Genomic DNA, 17497 nt, shown 5'->3' with positions numbered 1-17497 from the left:
CTGACACTGTGAGAATAGAGATGGACACTTGGAAGACCTTACCAGTCGACCTAGATACCATCTCCACTCTCCTCAAAGGAACCGACCAGAACAAGGAACCCCGCGGGTCCTTGACGAAGTATATCCCTTACCCGGAGGACGAGCGGGATTGGATGCACGTTCTCGCTACGCTTGATTTGCCATTCTCAAATCAGGAAGCGTACAAGCAGGCTGTCCAAACAGTTGGCAAGCCAAGAGAAACACAGCCCACGCCTGTCTACGTGATGGCAGTAAGCCTCCATGACGGGGACCTAAACCTGTCGCCTTCCAAGTACCAACCAATAGGAGAGAACTTCAAGGGATACTGGGACACCTAACGAACCAACTGGAGCGCAACGCAGCCGCCAATCTCAAGCCGCTCCAAGACCTCTTGGAACAACCCGAATGGAAGTGGACCAGAGTGCACGAACTAAATCTCAGATACAACTGGGCATTGGTCCCCGACCAACAAAATGAGGCAGAACAGGCCTTGGAGAATGATGCGCAGTCCAGCGAAGCGGATTCCAGCGACGAATACGAAGATTGCCAACCCTTCGATGAAGAAAGTGAGGGTGAGATGGACACGGTAGAATATGATACCGAAGGGTGAGAAATTGAACAAATCTGAGCGGATGCAAAACCATAGCCGAGGCCATCCATTTGGATGGACCAAGGGGTCATGTGTGCGAAATGCGATCGTGTGTGGTTGGAACAAATGGGGGCTGTGGATTTTAAGCAGGCCAGCCTGACCCAACCAAAAGCGGCAGCCCTGCTTAGAACCGAGTCGCCCTCCGAACTGCGGCCGCCAAGAGAGACCACCTCCCCTAGTGAAAATGAGGAATTCGACTCTGAATCTGAAGTTACTTCGGAGGATGACCCGGAAATCCCTAGGCCACCCATGGCCAGATGCACCAGGGGAGATCTGCCCATCCACTTGAGGCGCCGATGACTACGACAGAATAAAACAGAGCGCTCCAACGACATGCGATCGAAAGAACAATGAAAGCCGCAAGACCTCCCGAAGCGCTTTTCGAAATTCAAAAAAGGGGACAGGGTGGTGGTTCTGCTAAGTGCCAAACGCCAAGGGCAAATCCGTGAACCCATCGAAGGGCCAGCCAAGGTCAAGGAGATGAACCTAGCCCTGGAACGGGAAACACCCCGACCAGTGTTCATTGCCGAGGACCTGACCACGGAGGAGGAATCCAACCTCATCACTCTTTTGCGGGAGTACCGGGATGTGTTTGCCTGGTCCCTAGACGAGCTACGAGGGGTGGACCCGAGTGTTGTGACTCACAACATACCCATGACGACGGATGCAATGCCGGTCAAGCAGCGACCATACCCCATGAATCCCAAGCACGCCCATGCTGTCAAGGAGGAAATTGACAAGTTAATGCAAGCCGGGTTCATTTATGAAATTGAGCACACGGACTGGGTATCACCCATAGTCATTGTGATGAAGAAAAACGGCAAGATTCGAGTGTGCGTCAATTATAAGAAAGTAAACGCAGCGACAAAGAGAGATAACTACCCCTTACCATACACTGAGCACATGCTTGAGAGGGTGGCAGGTGAGGAAGCTTACAGTTTCTTGGATGGCTTCTCGAGATACAATCAGGTGCAAGTGCACCCTGCAGATAGGCACAAGACCGCCTTCGCCACTGAGTGGGGTGTCTTTGCCTATGTAGTCATGCCATTCGGGCTAACCAATGCCCCCGCCACCTTTCAACGCCTCATGTGCACCATATTCAAGGATATGCTTTGCAAGGATTTGGAGGTCTTCGTCGATGACCTGTGTGTCCATTCAGCTTGGAACCAGCATCTCGAAAAACTCCGCGCGGTCTTTGAACGATGCCGTTTATACCGTCTCTCCCTCAACCCCTTGAAATGTCAATTTTGGGTAAAGCACGGTTGCATCCTGGGACACGTGGTGTCCAAGAACAGCATTGCCACGGACTTCTCAAAGGTCAAGGTTATCGTGGACCTCCCACCCCCAAGTAATTATAGGGGGGTTCAATGCTTCTTAGGTCACACAGGATACTACCGGCGGTTTGTACTAAACTACGCGCTGATCGCTAGGCCATTGTACAAACTACTAATTGCCTTCGAGTGGACCGAAGCCTGCCAGCGAGCCTACGAGGAACTGAAAAAAGCCCTAATGACAGCACCTATCCTACGACCCCCAGATTGGACCATGCCATTCCACGTACACATCGACGCTTCTAAGTTCGCCATGGGGGCGGTGCTGTGCCAACCAGGTGAGTATAACTTAGATTACCCAGTAAGTTTTGCAAGTAGGCAACTCACTGAAACAGAGATGAACTATTCAACAACAGAAAGGGAAGGATTAGCTATGGTGCTCGCCGTGAAGAAGTTCCGGCATTACCTGCTTGCCACCCCCTTCACCTTCTTTGTCGACCATCAAGCTCTGCTCTACCTAGTCAACAAACCTTGCGCTACAGGGCATATAGCACGATGGCTTCTCCTGTCCTAGAGTTCGACTTCTCAGTGGTAGTACGGAAGGGAAAGCAACACTATATGGCTGACCATCTGTCCCGAATACACACAGGAGAAGCTGCTGGACAAGGCATTGTGGACCTCGAGCATAGTCCAAGTACTCGAGCATGGGCTGCCCGAACGACCAATGGAATGAGCACGACTTAGGTGATTAATCCTAAAAATCCAGCCTTATCAGTTGATTGCAGGCCAGCTCTATAGGCTGGGGCAAGACGGTCTGCTACGTAGATGCGTATGTGAGCATGAGATGCACGATGTGCTCTCAGAGGCGCACATCGGCATTGCAGGAGGACACTTTAGCGGGGATACGACAGCACGGAAGGTGTTGCAGTCCTAGCTATGGTGGCCCACGCTCTTCCAGGATGCCTCACAATTTGTCAAACACTGCGATGCGTACCAACAAATGAGGGTCCCAATCCGTAAAGATTAGATGGAGTTAACCCCGGTCATCGCTCGCCAACCTTTCGAAAAGTGGGGTATTGACTTCATAGGACCCATCAGCCCTGCGGCACAATATTCATAGGCTAGATATATAGTGGTAGCCACCGACTACCTCACCAAATGGGCGGAGACGAGAGCCACGCGGAAAAACGACGCTAGGACAACTGCCAAGTTTTTATGGGAACAAGTGATCTCGTGTTTTGGGTGCCCCATCGAATTGGTCAGCGACCAGGGAACACACTTCATCAACGAAGTGATAGCCCGTCTCCTATCCACATTCCTCATCATCCATCGCAAATCCTCACCATACTACCCTCAGGCTAACGGCCAGGCTGAGTCAACCAACAAAATTCTCATCACCGTCCTGACCAAAGTTGTCTCAACCTCACGAAGTGACTAGGATAACAAGTTGATGGCGGCCCTGTGGGCCTACCGAACGGCTTATAAGACGGCCGTCGGACAAACGCCTTTCAGGCTAACCTATGGGACCAAAGCTATTCTCCCCCTAGAATTCTTTGTCCCTAGCCTGCGGATAGCACTACAAGAACGATGGGAGGGGAGGGAGGCATGGACACAACGCTTAGTCGAGCTAGAACGCCTGTCACAGGTATGTCTACTAGCCACCCATGCGCTTATTTGTGAGAAAGCTAGACGCAAAACCTGGTTTGACAAGCACGTCAAGCAATGAGAGTTTGAGTAGGGCGACCTAGTACTCCTCTATTCAGTTAAAGGACACAAACAGAAGATGAAATTCAGAGGTCTTGGGCCCTTTAAGGTCATTGCAATCAGCCGTACTGGTAATGTCGAGCTGGAAACCCTGGATGGAGAGGGCATCGGCTTCTTTAACGGTAGTCGAATCAAAAAGTATTATCTGCCCACGCACCCACTGCATGAACAACCAATCGTGGAACCGCTTGTTAAAATACGAGTAGCCACACTTACAGAAATCGAAGAAGATGAGGACGAGCTTGTTGAACCCGCCTACCTCCGCATCACGATCACGGCCAAGCAAACGTGCTCCTTCAACGTCCTGATCGACGAGGGGGCGGATTTTAACATCTTAACACACGAGCATTGGACCCAACTTGGCGCTCCAACACTTCATCCCATAGCAGCCAGATTGAACCCATATGGGGCCCAATCCTACCCGCTCCTTGGCACATGCAAGGTTGCAGTTTCTATTGAGACTGAAACTATTCCCATGTTGTTCTATGTCCTACCCGATGCCAGGGAGGCAGGCGCAGAGTCACTGCTCGGGCGAACTTTTAAAAAGCAGACCCGCTGCAATGTTGATTATGAGTTACAATGCATCCACCTAACAATCGGAAAGGTGGCAATTACCACGACTTTCAACCAGCGCCTCGTAACCCCAACCTTGCTCAACGAACCACCATTAGAAATAGTTGCACACAGGACTAAGAAAGAGGGTCGTGCATATCTACTACACCCAGATCCCTATGCACCACAACCCACCAAACCTAAGGCAAAACCCCAACAAACTCGCTTGCACTGGGTGCCGAAAAAGCCGCGGGATCAGTCTACAACTAGACGCGCGGATCCGCGAAACACATACAAACCTAAACCTAGAAGACCAAAACACCATCATCACAAGCGCCGCATGGTTAAGAAAATATGGGTCCCTAAAACCCTGCTGCGTGCACAAGGCTACCATGAAGGGAATGCCTTGCTGTGGATCCCCAAGGTCCCAACTGACATAGGTCCTGCTCCTACGTCAATCGCAAATTCCGGTCCTCGGACACTTCAAGACCACAAACCGCACAATCCATCCCAGTCGTCCGACTCCTTTGAGAGTCATTCCACAGGCGTTATACACGCCCAACGGCCCAAACACCGGCCACTACTGCCGACGGTATCACCCAACCACCCTAGCCCGCAACCCAGCAGCCCTGCCGACCACCCTAGCACGGTTCCTCAGATCAACCTCGACCCATCCATTCAACCGTTGGCCACGCTGCTGACTCAAACAGGCCCCCACCGGCAGCTCTGTGCCGACCGAACCTCTAGCCCCAACAAACCTCAACCACCCGACGGCCTTAAGCCTTCCTATGAACGGAAGTCATTCCTAGCGCTGGCCACGGACCTTGCCGAGGACACAGGGGTCGACGTTGTGGACTGCATCAAACAACTCGACACCACTTTTGTGGCACTTGCCCTTAGCTATGACCGCCTAGACTTGGGACTGTTAGCGGAACCCCTTGCAACAGACGTACGCACTATGCCTTGCTCTTGGGAGACTTTCGAATTTGCCTTCGCACAAGCTTCACGCTCTGCCGCCGCTGAGCTACTCGCTCGCGAGGTCTCTGAAGAGCAAGCCATTAGGCAACGCCTCATCCCATCGTTTGACCCGCGCACGATGTCCAGCCTCACTAACCAAGAAATAGCAAGGTTGTCCCACCTCGCGGACACCGAATCTCCCTTCTTGAAGCAATGGTACACTCTTCGATTAAAGTGGGCAACAGAAGGATACCGCACAATGACCAACACCGAGCCATCAAGACGGCCGAGTATGATCCCACATACGTCGTGCCCACCTCGTATCGAGTGTTAACCACTCTTCGAGGTTGAACCATGGACGATCATATCTTAGGACACCCCTATCTCGATCGTATCCTGACAGAAGAAGAGCTCCACATCGCAAGTAAGATCAACTCCGAAGATTTCCTTATTGATGTCCTCACATACATCACCCAGGTAGGAATCCGACCCTGTGACCTGGACCACGCTGCACACCTCGAATATAACCCCAACTTCTACGATTGGCTCCTCCACAAAACAACCTGAACACCTGCAGCCCACACCCCAATCCTGGGACGGATTTTTCTTTTCCTCCAGGGAAAGGGCAGGAAATTAGTGGGGCAGTAAATCAGTAAATCTAAAAAGCAAACCAAGCATGGAAGTTAAAACTAAAAGAGAACCACGCATGAAAAAGCTCCAAATTAAAATGCCATGCAGAAACAGGTGATAGAAGTTGAAAAAAATAAAATAAAAAAAAAATATATATATCTCATGATTATAAATGATGAAATCTGTTATGGTTGTCCTACAAATTGGTTGCCAAAAATACTAAGGAGCGAGTTGACTGGATGTACAGGTAGTAACCATGGCAGGCCAAGACAAAGTGGGCAAACTCCCTTTTTTGGAGGAGGAACAGGCGCGGTACGGCCTCACAATGGAAACCAGAGCATTCAATCAACTGAAGTTCCGCCATATATTCAACTTGGAGGATGTGGTTATCGAGGAGCCAGCAGTGCGACGGATCATGGAGCAATGCCACTTACAACGATACCTGGAAGCAGTGGGCTGAAGAATAGACTATGCCCTGTGCGCAGAGTTCCTCCGCACCTTCAACAAAAACAGAGGCACCATCACAGTACGGGATGCAGGAGCCACCAAACAGGTGCAGGTTGAGCTGACCCCTGAACTGGTAGAACGAGCTCTGGAACTTCCGAACAAGGTGGAGAAGAAGCCGAAAAGGGACATCTACGCCATGTTGGGAATGGACAAGGTGAAAGTCCACACCAACAACGGAGTCAACTTGGCAGACATCCCTGATCCAGAGATCCAGCTACAGGCAAAAATGATGCATGCCCTATTTTCGAGTCCGGTACAATAGCATCATGTCCAGGATAAATGTACCTTTACTCGAAAGCATCGTGGCTCAGGCACTGGATGAGGTAAACCTCAATGGTTTTGTGAGAAGGATGATCGAGGCCTCAGCAAAGGCCCTAGCAACAAGAGGAAGGGCCGGGGCAGGAGAATCCCTCTTGCCTCGATCGACCCGCAAGGCCTCGTCCTCCAAGGCCTCCACCGTAGGGTTTGGAGGTGTCCTCACTGCAATCCTCCACGAGGCAATAGGGCAAGGACGTGCTGAAGAGGACAAACAGGGAGGCGGCGGAAAAGGAGGCGAATCGCCGTCACAGTCCCAGCCCTGACCGGAGGAACAATCAGATGAAACAGAGACGGACACCGACAAGGAGGAAGAGCGCCAGGCTGCACCAGAAAGGGAAGCAGAGCAACGAACCAAAGCCCTGCATGAAAAGAGAGAGGAGGAGCGAAGGAGAAAAGAGCAGGAGGAGCTCGAATGGGCCTGAAGAGAGTCAGTAAGAGAAGAAGAGGAAAGAAGAAAAAGAGCTAAGGAAGAGCTAAGGAGGAGAGAAGAAGAAGAATTGGAGCTGGCAACGCGTCGCTCCATCAAGGAACAGCGTAGGAAAGAAATAGAGGGAGCGGGCAGGGCATACCAATCTGAATCTGAAGCACCCGGCCCCAGCACTGGTGCACCGAAACCCGTGCCGCCGCCTCCTACAGAAGGGAAGGGAAAAGACCCGATCAGACCCGCCTCCCCTTCCCCCGCACCAACTGCACAAGCCACTCCCCTCAAGGTGACGCCCCCTGACACGGCCGCCCTGATGCACACCGCAAAAGTAGATGAAAGCAATATAGTTACTTGGCTACAATTCTTAGTGGAACGAGAATTGGCAAGGGAAGCAGCCAAGGCCACCCCAGTCTCAGGGGCCAAAGGGCAGCGACGACCGAGCTAGAGCAGGGGCCAGAGGAGAAAAGACAAAAGGTGGAGGAGACTGCCACTACTACGATCAGGCCCGACTCCCCACCCCCAGCAGGACACTATGATGACTATGTAAAGGAGCTGCTCGCGCAGTTGCAAACAGCCATGCAGGAAAGGAGGGTGGTGGTGGAAGAGCTGGTAGCGGAGTGCGAATCGCAAGCTGCCCTCCAACTAGAGAGAGTAAGACAAATAACAGAGTATCAAAAAGAAATTGCTACGCTTAAGGAGGAAGCCAGCACCAAGGAGGTGGAGGAGCTGAAAACCCTGAAGAAGCGCGATGCTACTTGGGAAGGACGAAGGAAAATTCTGATGGAGCGTCTCACCAGGGAAAGGGAGAAATGCCCACCTTCAGCGCAGAAATGACTAGCTATCTGCAACTAACTTGGAAGCGCAGAGCCAACTCGAAAAAATTAGAGAAGATGTTGCAGAGCTGGATCAATTGCGGGCAAAACAGGTGCGCCGATTACAGGCGACACAGGACCAACTCAAAGAGCAGATTGCAGAGCAACACCGAGAGTAGTCCCGTTTGCACCAGGAGCTCGAAGCCCAACAACAGCAGCTCATGGCAATGACCCTCGGACAAGGAGAGAGCCTGGAAGACATGGAGAAGCGGGCAAAGGAGTGGGCAATTCACAATGAGCAGAGAGTGCGAGACCTAGCACGCCGGCTGGCCAAGGCTGAGGGCGACAAAGTGATGGCTGAAAACCAAGCAGAGGCAGCCCAACTTGCTATGATGGCTCAGCAGCACACTTTCATCAACACGCTACTCCACACCACCCACTCAGAAACAGGAGAGACCAATGATCAGTTGTTGCAGAGAAAGCTAACCACTGCGCGCAAGGCCCTTACGGCAGGCCTGCACGTACCACTGCAACTAGGAGGCCCTCCGCAGAGCCTAGAGGAACAAAGGAAATGTCTAGCACAAGCAGGACTCACAACACAGGAAATGGATGATCTGGGGTTCACTGAAGAAAAAACACAGGAGGAGGAGCAAGCGGAAGGGGGTGAGCCCGATCTTGAATTAGGGCCTCAGGACGAGGAATATGCCCCGCCACCCCCTCCACCCCAACAAACCGAAGTGCCACCCCATGACGCACCCGCCGAATGAAGAGCAGCCCACACCACTCGAAGGAAGAAACTAGTGGAGAAGGCAAGAAGAAAACTCAAGGCCAGACCCGCCCCTTTCCCGCTGCACACCCAAGACTCACCCGCTGAGTACCGTGCTGATTGGGAGCAGCAGGAGTATAGCCGGGACCCCTTCGACCTACGCTTCAAGTTGCCCACCGCTCTGAATAGGGTGCTGCCCATTCAGTTGGTGGAGGATGTCATCGCCATGGGGGACCGGCTCAAGGCTAGATGGTTAGAAGAGCGTGAGGCCCACCCAACTGCTTGGGGGACCGAGGACCGCGAATTTTGGCAGGACAAAGTCCTCCACGTACCCCGCACCGTGGAAGGATATAGTTCCCAACCTACCTGGAGGCAGCGCATTTTTGACGTCAACCTGGAGGCGTGGATGGCGTTTTGCAACACCCTCCCTTCGGAAAGGAACGACCCCACCTTTATGCCGTTTCCTCGAAGGGTAGGAGTGGATTTTAACCCGTCCATCCATGGCAGGTTTGACTTTCCCATTATTTACAATGTCAACTCCACTTCCCATAGGAGCACCCTTCTCTTCACCCTGCCCGACTTGTACAGCTCCATAAATAAATTCCTTACTGAATTCTCTTCTTTCCTGACCCAGCCTTCATCACCACCTGTAACTACCTCAGATTAACTAGAATACTAGTACACCAGGAACCTGCACCCCAAGAGCGCCACCTTCCGCCCCTTTATTTTAATCCCAACGCCATAGATAGCACCACCATGACTCGTTTCATGATGCGCGTTGCCCTTTTGCCATCCTTTTGTGTTGCACTACTGGAAGACATGAATGACAGCAAGTTCACACAGTGCAATCACCCCTTTCTCTCCACCACCACCCTTAAAACCCGCCTCCATACTAAAGGCTACTTGCTAAGCCGGAAGTTCCTCAACAAGGCCCCCCGGCCTCCACCCACACTTTCCCATAATTCGGATGATGAGGGGTAGAACTCCCATTATCCCTTGTATTGCCGCTCCCATGTAACCATGGCAAAAAAAAAAAACTGAGGTGTACTTTATCTCCCCATTACCACCCTCCTGCTCCACGCGGCCCCCGTCGCCCAATCTCCTAACTACGTAATAATTAAGTATGCACATGCACGGCACTCATATAATACCTACAAAGAACTAATTCACAGTTTGGGTCCTCAAGTGCAGGACAACACTCTCAGCTTGCTTAGAGTTCGACCTGTCTCCCAAACTAAGTCTTGCGCACAATACAGAGATTAGCACCCCCCCCTAGGGAGAGACCACCTGACAGGTTTTCAATTGCAGGTATCGACAACCACAACCCAAGTGGCATTCATTCTTCATCAACCTCCCATGCTAATTTCCCACCCGGCATCCAGCGAGCTGGAAAATCAACCAACGCGGCATCCCCAACCAACCCCCGCATACCCAGTCGCCACTGCAGACCCCAAGCCCCGGTCCCCCCGAAGTCCTCAGCGCCTACCACCACTTGCTCCCTCCGCCAGTAAGTGCCATGGGACTGGCACTTGTCTAGGATGGGGGCAATGTTAACCTCAACACGACAAGAGTGAAAGAAGGCAGAGAAGACGCAGGGCAAAGGCGAAAAGAAGGTAGCTCGACGAAAGGAAAAGAAGGAGAAAAGCCCAAAAGCGCAAGGACAACCGTCAAAGACCAAGGCAACCATAAAAAGGGAAATGCGCATAAAAAGCACACTCTAAAATCTTGTAAAAGAGTGCCGGTCTCTCACCCGTGCTATTTGTAAAGATAGAAGGGTAGTGAAAAGAAAGCAAGGAAGAGAAAAGAACAATGGAAAACAGGGCGTGGGCTATGACCGGCCATGTAAAAAAGGGAAAAAGGGAATGACCGCCCAAAAGGGAAGTAGGGTTTTGTATAAAAAGTTGAAAAGTGAATGAAGAGCTCATTCTTTGGTGTGGCAAAACTAGTCTTCCTCTTCCTCTCTTCTTCTCTCCTTGTGTGTGCTCTTGAGAGAGGGAGTGTGAGAGTGTGAGGGAGTGAGCATATGAGAGAGTGAGGAATCAAGAGGGTGAAGCTCTCCACCATCTCCTCCCCCCTTCTCCTCTTCTCCTTCCTTCTCTTCTCTTGCGCGTGCGGCTATGGAGGATGAGGCTTGGAGAAGGAGGAGGCTTGAGGATGCTTGAGCTAGCATCAAGAATCGTGGAGCTACCAAAGTGTGAGAGAGAGGAGGGCACTCAATCAAGCATCAAGGTAAGTTCACTGCATTCATAGGATCGACGGCGCGTCGGCTAGGTGAGAGATAGCCATGAGAGCTCGCTTGGAACGCTTGAACAATAAGTGGTCCGTAGGTCTTGGCGGTTGAGCGAAAGCTCCCACAGTAGAGTAAGTCCAAAGAGTTATAAGTAGTTATGTTGAGAAACATCCATAATACTTTGAATTATGTGAAGATCCCAAAATCTTAAAATGTAGTTTTTGTGAAAAAATCAATAACATTGATGTTGATAAATGGTTGAAGAAATGGGGTAACACACCAACAACAACATATCACAATTTGTTAGCTTTATGGAAATTCACAATGGAACATACAACCAAACATCATGTAATAGTGGCAAGTGAAACTAATGATTTGTTCATTTTATTTGGATGTCATAGGAAAGATGGATGGAGAACCCACATGGATGAAACTATCAAAGACTTAGACTTCTAGTTTTGCATGGATGAGATATGGGTATCCCCTAACAAAAGGGATGCTTATAGTAAAAGGACCACTAGATGTTTATATGAGAATCTCGAGGAGTCCACCTATAAGAAATCATCTATATAACATGCATTCAAATGATATTAAGAATTACCATTTCTTTATATGCTATTAGGCCTTAAAATGACCCCTTTTACTTTACTAAAATTACAAGTTTTTTTTTGAATTGTAATTTAAAAATACGTTTTATAAATATAATCATGTAAATGTTACTAAATATAATACCCTTTCTTTTGAACACATGTGTGGTATCTTACTACATGTTCTATAAGGTGGATCCCATGGGATAAGAATATCCAATCCACCATTTGGAGAAGCCTCAAGTAATTGATTTTTTCTCCAAATACCGCTTTCTATTGGTACTACACGTCTCTATTAGCCTCGCTAATTAGGTTAGTGACGCTAATAGCGATGGTTGTAGGGTAAATTTCCGACGCAAATAGCAACGGTTACAGAGGGGAAAAAAATTAGGTGGCAGGGCTACTATATGCACTAAATATTCTTGGATAATTCATTTGCCAATGTCACCTACACCTACTATCTAAAAATTGTGTATCAGATTTTCAACAAAAAAAAATCAAATCCTTTGATTGCAAAAGCTAGATATAATCAATTCGAAAAGGTATTTCGCAAGGAGCTTTTTCATCACTTGCTTAGGTCCGAGAAGAAAAAGAGCTTGTGATTGCAAAAGCTAGATATAATCAATTCAAAAAAGTATTAAGGAGCTTTTTTATCACTTGTTAGGCCCAAGAAGAAGAGCTTCACTTTAAGCTTTCATTATAGTCAGGACCCTGAGGTATGAATAAGTCCCATTGATCTTATGCTCACTCCACCTCATTCCAAACTTATTCAAGTCTTTTTGGGGGAGCATTTGGACATTTGTAAGAGTTATACAATGGTGTTGGAGGCATGGCACATCAGAGAGTAGTGTCTCTAAGCTCTACTTTTTTCTTCTTGTTTTTACCTATGTCTAAGTCATATTTTATCTCTTCTTTCTTGTCTTCACCCTCAATCTCAATGGATGGAGGTGTTCTAAGATCAAAAGAATCAAGCTCATCCTCCCCCTTCTCAAACTCCATTTCTTGAGCTCAAACTAGTTGTTGTGCTCCAAGTAGATCCGTGAAACGAATGAATTTCTCTTTACCAAGTGATTTGAAAAAGATATCTGCTACCTAGTCTTTTGTCTTCACATGAAGTAGATCAATCTGTCTTGCAAGTACCATTTCTCTGATGAAATTTTAATGAACCTCTATGTGTTTGGATCTAGCATGGTAGATGGGGTTGCTAGCTAGCATCCATATACACCTCAGGTTGTGTACACAACCCTCACGTTGCTTCATATATACCTCTTCAAGCAAGTCATCATTCAGAGATGCATTTTTGACATCCATCTGCCATAATTTTCAGCCCTTAGAAGCTACTAATGCAATGACTATTCTCACCATTTCCATCTTGGCAACCGAGCTGAAAGTCTCCTCATAATCTAGGCCGTATTGCTATGCATATCCCTTTGCAACCAGTCGGGCTTTATACCTTTCCAATGATCCATCTGACTTGCATTTCTCTTTATAAACCCATTTGCTTAAAGACATCAAGTACCTCATCCTTGTACTTCTAAATGTACAGCCATGTGTATCAGTTGAAATCATCTATCCAACCGATAGTAGATTCTTGCAAATTCTGTTCTGCCATTTGTCCAACTGACAATAGATTCTTGGTAATAGAAGGTACATGTAGTACATCATGTAGGCTCTTATTTCTGCCATCATAGCTACATTAGTCTATCTTCCTACTGGGGGGCCATCCCGCACTCGTGCCCAAAATCTTTCCATCCCTTTCAGCTCCAAGTCTTGCATGACTTCCCGAACAACCTTATGAATGTTAGATATGATCAATGTCCCACCCTCATTAGGTGCCACTAATGATCCATGGTGCTCAAAGTTGTAAGGCCCCCATTATGAGGAGAAGCCAAATGTGAGCTCGGACATTGGTTGAGTCCTGACTTGTATATTAGATGAGGTCTATGTGATCGGATGGCAAAAAGGTGACCATTGTGGGTCTAATCTTTGGGTTAGACTGAGTGGTTAAGCTGGTAGCAACTCGAGGCGCATTGCATCGAGTTCTAGTTGGGGGGTCCTAGGGAGGCCAGCGGCCCCCTTGGTGGGGGTCTGGGGGCAGCGCTCCCGGCCTGATGGTAAAGGAAATATTCCTTGGAATATTCCCTGGCCGACTAGTGGAGGCTCATATATAGGTTGATTAGGCCGACCTAACAGCCTTTGCGGGCTATAAAAGCTAAACCCCTTCATAGCCATCTATCATTCATCTTTCACCCAGTCAGAGTTGTTGTTCCAGCTAGCCTTAAGCTCTTTACCTATCTTCTGTCTAGATCGCCATCTAAGCTTCACACAGTGGAAGCGCACGGGTGGACAGAGCCATCTTTGTATCAGTTGTTTGGAGCTAAAGAATTTACTGATTCTCCTCTTATCTATTGTGTACTCTCTATCTCTTTCTCAGATTCTGTTCGCTGCGCCATGTAATATTTTACATGGTATCAGAGCCCAGGGGGCTCTAGAGATCGGAGAGTGTGTAAGAGGCAAAGGCTTCAACAGCAAAGAGAAACTATGTCGACTTCCAGAAGCGGTTATGTTGCATCAGGAAGCAGTGCAGGAGGTGGTGCTGCTATACCGGCTATTCAAACACTGAGGATTCGTCCACCAACCTTTAGCGAAGGCAAGTTAGATGGTACAAACTACGCCTTGTGGAAGTTCAAAATTACAACTATCCTTGATTCTTATGAGCTTCTCGAGACTGTGTTGGGGACTGACGTAGAACCACAGCCTACCCCCGACCCATCAAATCCTAGTGTGATGATTCCTCCGAATGCAAATCTTCTACGAGCTTGGAAATGAAGGAATGCAGATGCATTGTGTGCCTTAGTTACAAGCTGTTCTGACAGTGTTCTGACTTTGATTCAGCATACAACCAAAGCGTTAGAGGCTTGGAATGTACTAAGGAGTTAGTATGAAACACAAAACCAACAAGGATTCAAAACTTGGAGAATCAACTAACAGCAGAGAAGTTTGCTGAAGGAGAGACGGTTGAAGCATTCATCACTCGGATTATGAATTTGCGCGACCAGATGGCTAGCGCTGGGATACAAAAGACTAGCGAAGAGCTAGCTCGAAGGTGTCTTCGGATTTGTCCACAAAAGATTGATGGACTAGTAATTGCCCTTAATACTCAGGTGAGACCTCAAGCTTTGACTTTTGAGGAGTTTTGTGCATTATTGATGGAGGAGGAGTTGAGGCTAAAAGCTCGAGAAGGAAGCAACAATGGAGATGTTGCATTCTCTGCCAATGCAAAAGGCAAAGGCGATTCCTCCACCAAAAATGATGGTGACAAAAAGAAGAAGGGCAGCAAGAAGAAGTTTCAAGGAGAGTGCTTCTACTGCAAGAACAAAGGACATGCAATTGCAGATTGTCGGGTCAAGAAGCCAAAGGAAAAGAATAGTACCCTTAAAAGTAAAGGGAAAGAGACAGCCAATACGGCTGAAGTAGAGTTGGAATTATTCATGGTGACCATTGAGGAAGTGTGCTCCTCAGTGCAAGAAGAATCTACCACTGACTCATGGGTGTTGGATAGTGGGGCCTCCCGTCACATGACCAACAAGAAAGGTCTATAAAGTTCTATGCAGCCTCTACAAGAATCCATCACTGTGATGGTTGGAAATGATGCTAAATGCCCTGCTGCGGGCACAAGTACTATTTCTTTTGTTGCTGCAAATGGTGAAGTCAAAAAGCTTTCAAATGTGTTGTATGTTCTCGAAATGAGGAGAAATCTATTATCAGTGCTGCCATAACTGATCTTGGTCATGAAATGAGGTTCAAGAAGATAGGTGCTGAAATTCTTGATAGTGCTGGCACAATTGTTGGCAAAAGAGAAAGAAGGAACAACTTGTATAAGCTAAGTGCTCTTACAGCCATTGTTGGAGTGGGCACAAGTAAGCTTTGGCATGAAAGGTTTGGACACATCGGATTTGCAGTGTTGAAGGAGATGCAAAAGTAAGGTATGGTTACTCACCTACCTACAATAACTGAATTGAAGGAACCATGTGATGCTTGTATGATGGGCAAGCAACAGAGAAAGGCATTTCCACAAGAAAGCAAGAATAGAGCACAGGCTCCTCTAGAGTTGGTGCATGCTGACTTGTGTGGTAAGATGCCTACACAGACCTTGGGGGGATCTTCTTATTTTATGTTGATTGTTGACGACTACAGTAGGAAGATGTGGGTGTACTTCCTTCGTGATAAGGCTAAAGATTTTGGTAAGTTTAAAGAATGGTTAAAACTTGTTGAGAATGAAAAAGGGAAAAGTGTGAAGAAATTTAGAACAGATGGTGGTGGTGGGTTCAACTCAAAGGAGTTTGAAGCCTTTTGCAAGAGCAAAGGGATCAAGCGTCAATTGATGACGCCTCACACACCTCAACAAAACGGTATTGTGGAACGCTGTCAAAGAGTCTACTATTCATAATATAAATCATGGGATTCTTATGAACACAGAAGAACTTCACTGGGAGTTATATGAGGAATTTGCATACAAAATTCAGACATTGTTATCCAATAACCAACTTAGTTACATAAGTTCTTTTGTATTTAGCATATAATTTTCAGTTATACCATGTATATTGATGAAAAATAAGTCTATGGGAACCTACAACTTGGTCAACTGGAAGTAATTGACAGTCTGTAGGATAAATCACATTGATTCAGGTGCAAAAATATGGTCAGAACTCAAGAAAAATGCCAAAAGTTGCCAAAAGTCCACTAAGTTCACAGGGGACATGAAGTAATAAACTTAAGTGACTAGCAAGTGACCTGGGTAGGTCAAAAAGTAACCTTGGCTTGAGCACGGAGCAGCCCGTATTTTTCGATGCAAAATGCGAGCTGCATAATCTGAGCACAACTGGAGAAAGCTGAAGCTATGGTGCATACTTTGGAGCATGCAAACTGAAGATCGATAGGCCCAGAAGTTGAAGATGTAAACACGGTGAGAGCTCCACTTCTCTGTCCATTTGGTCTGATGAAAATGCATGTTGAAACAGTCTATAAAAGGGAAAAATCTGAGAGAAAACTATTCATCCTGCTCTAATGCACGACTTCTCTCATTTAGTCTACCTCATTCTTGGTCCAATGAAGCCCGACTTGTACCCAAGTACTTGAGTGACTTTGGAGCAAGCAAAGGGTGAGGATTTTGAAGGTATATGGGCTATTATGGGCTGAAATAACCAGTCATAAACAGGGCAACCCACTGTTATTGTCCATTTTTTATGAGCAAACAAGAGATTTATGTGGTTGTAATGGAAGAAAATGACCTCTTTTCATTAAGACTTTGTTCATTAATGATTAGAGGAGCTTCTTCATGAGTTTATACACTCATTTTGAGCTTGATTATGGGCTGAAATTTTCTGTTTTAAAACAAGGCTAAAGCTAAAATTATGCTTCTTCAATTCATTTCATGTATCATTGGCCCAAATCTTGAATGTATTTGAGTCTATGGTGCGCAGATCGGATGTTGTATGCTCGTGTAGTGAATGTTGGAAGGTCCCCAAGAACAAAAGGACTCTACTTTTTGCACAAAACTCAAGATAAAAAGCATGCACGACATGAACAAGAGACCAATTGGGTGCAATCTCCCCCCATGCCTTGTGTGAGCGCTCCACAAACCATGTATTTTTATGTATTAATTATCTTCAAGCTCAAATAATAGCCCAAATTACAAAATAGCATGCTTTTGGCTTTTGAGTTTGCTTTAGCACAAAATAGAAATAAAGCTAATGGGCGGGCGCCCAAAGAGTCAGGTGTACCCAATATAATGTCCAAATACAAATATCAGAATCATGCGTCCATATGCATACAAAATAATAAATAAATATCCAATGCCTCAATAAATAGGCGAGACAAAATATAGGCGCCATGCCTAAGGTATGCGCCCATCAAAATATAAGTGATAACTCGAGTACATGCTATCCTCCAATGCTTTCCTCCGTCACTGCTGCTATCTCTACACATCAACTGAAGCATTCACAATCGTTA

This window comes from Lygodium microphyllum, chromosome 10, assembly GCF_053477565.2.
Source record: "Lygodium microphyllum isolate KBCC chromosome 10, Lygodium_microphyllum_v1.1.10, whole genome shotgun sequence".
Taxonomy (NCBI): domain Eukaryota; kingdom Viridiplantae; phylum Streptophyta; class Polypodiopsida; order Schizaeales; family Lygodiaceae; genus Lygodium; species Lygodium microphyllum.
The sequence above is the reverse complement of the archived record's forward strand: the minus strand, read 5'-3'. Positions refer to the sequence as shown.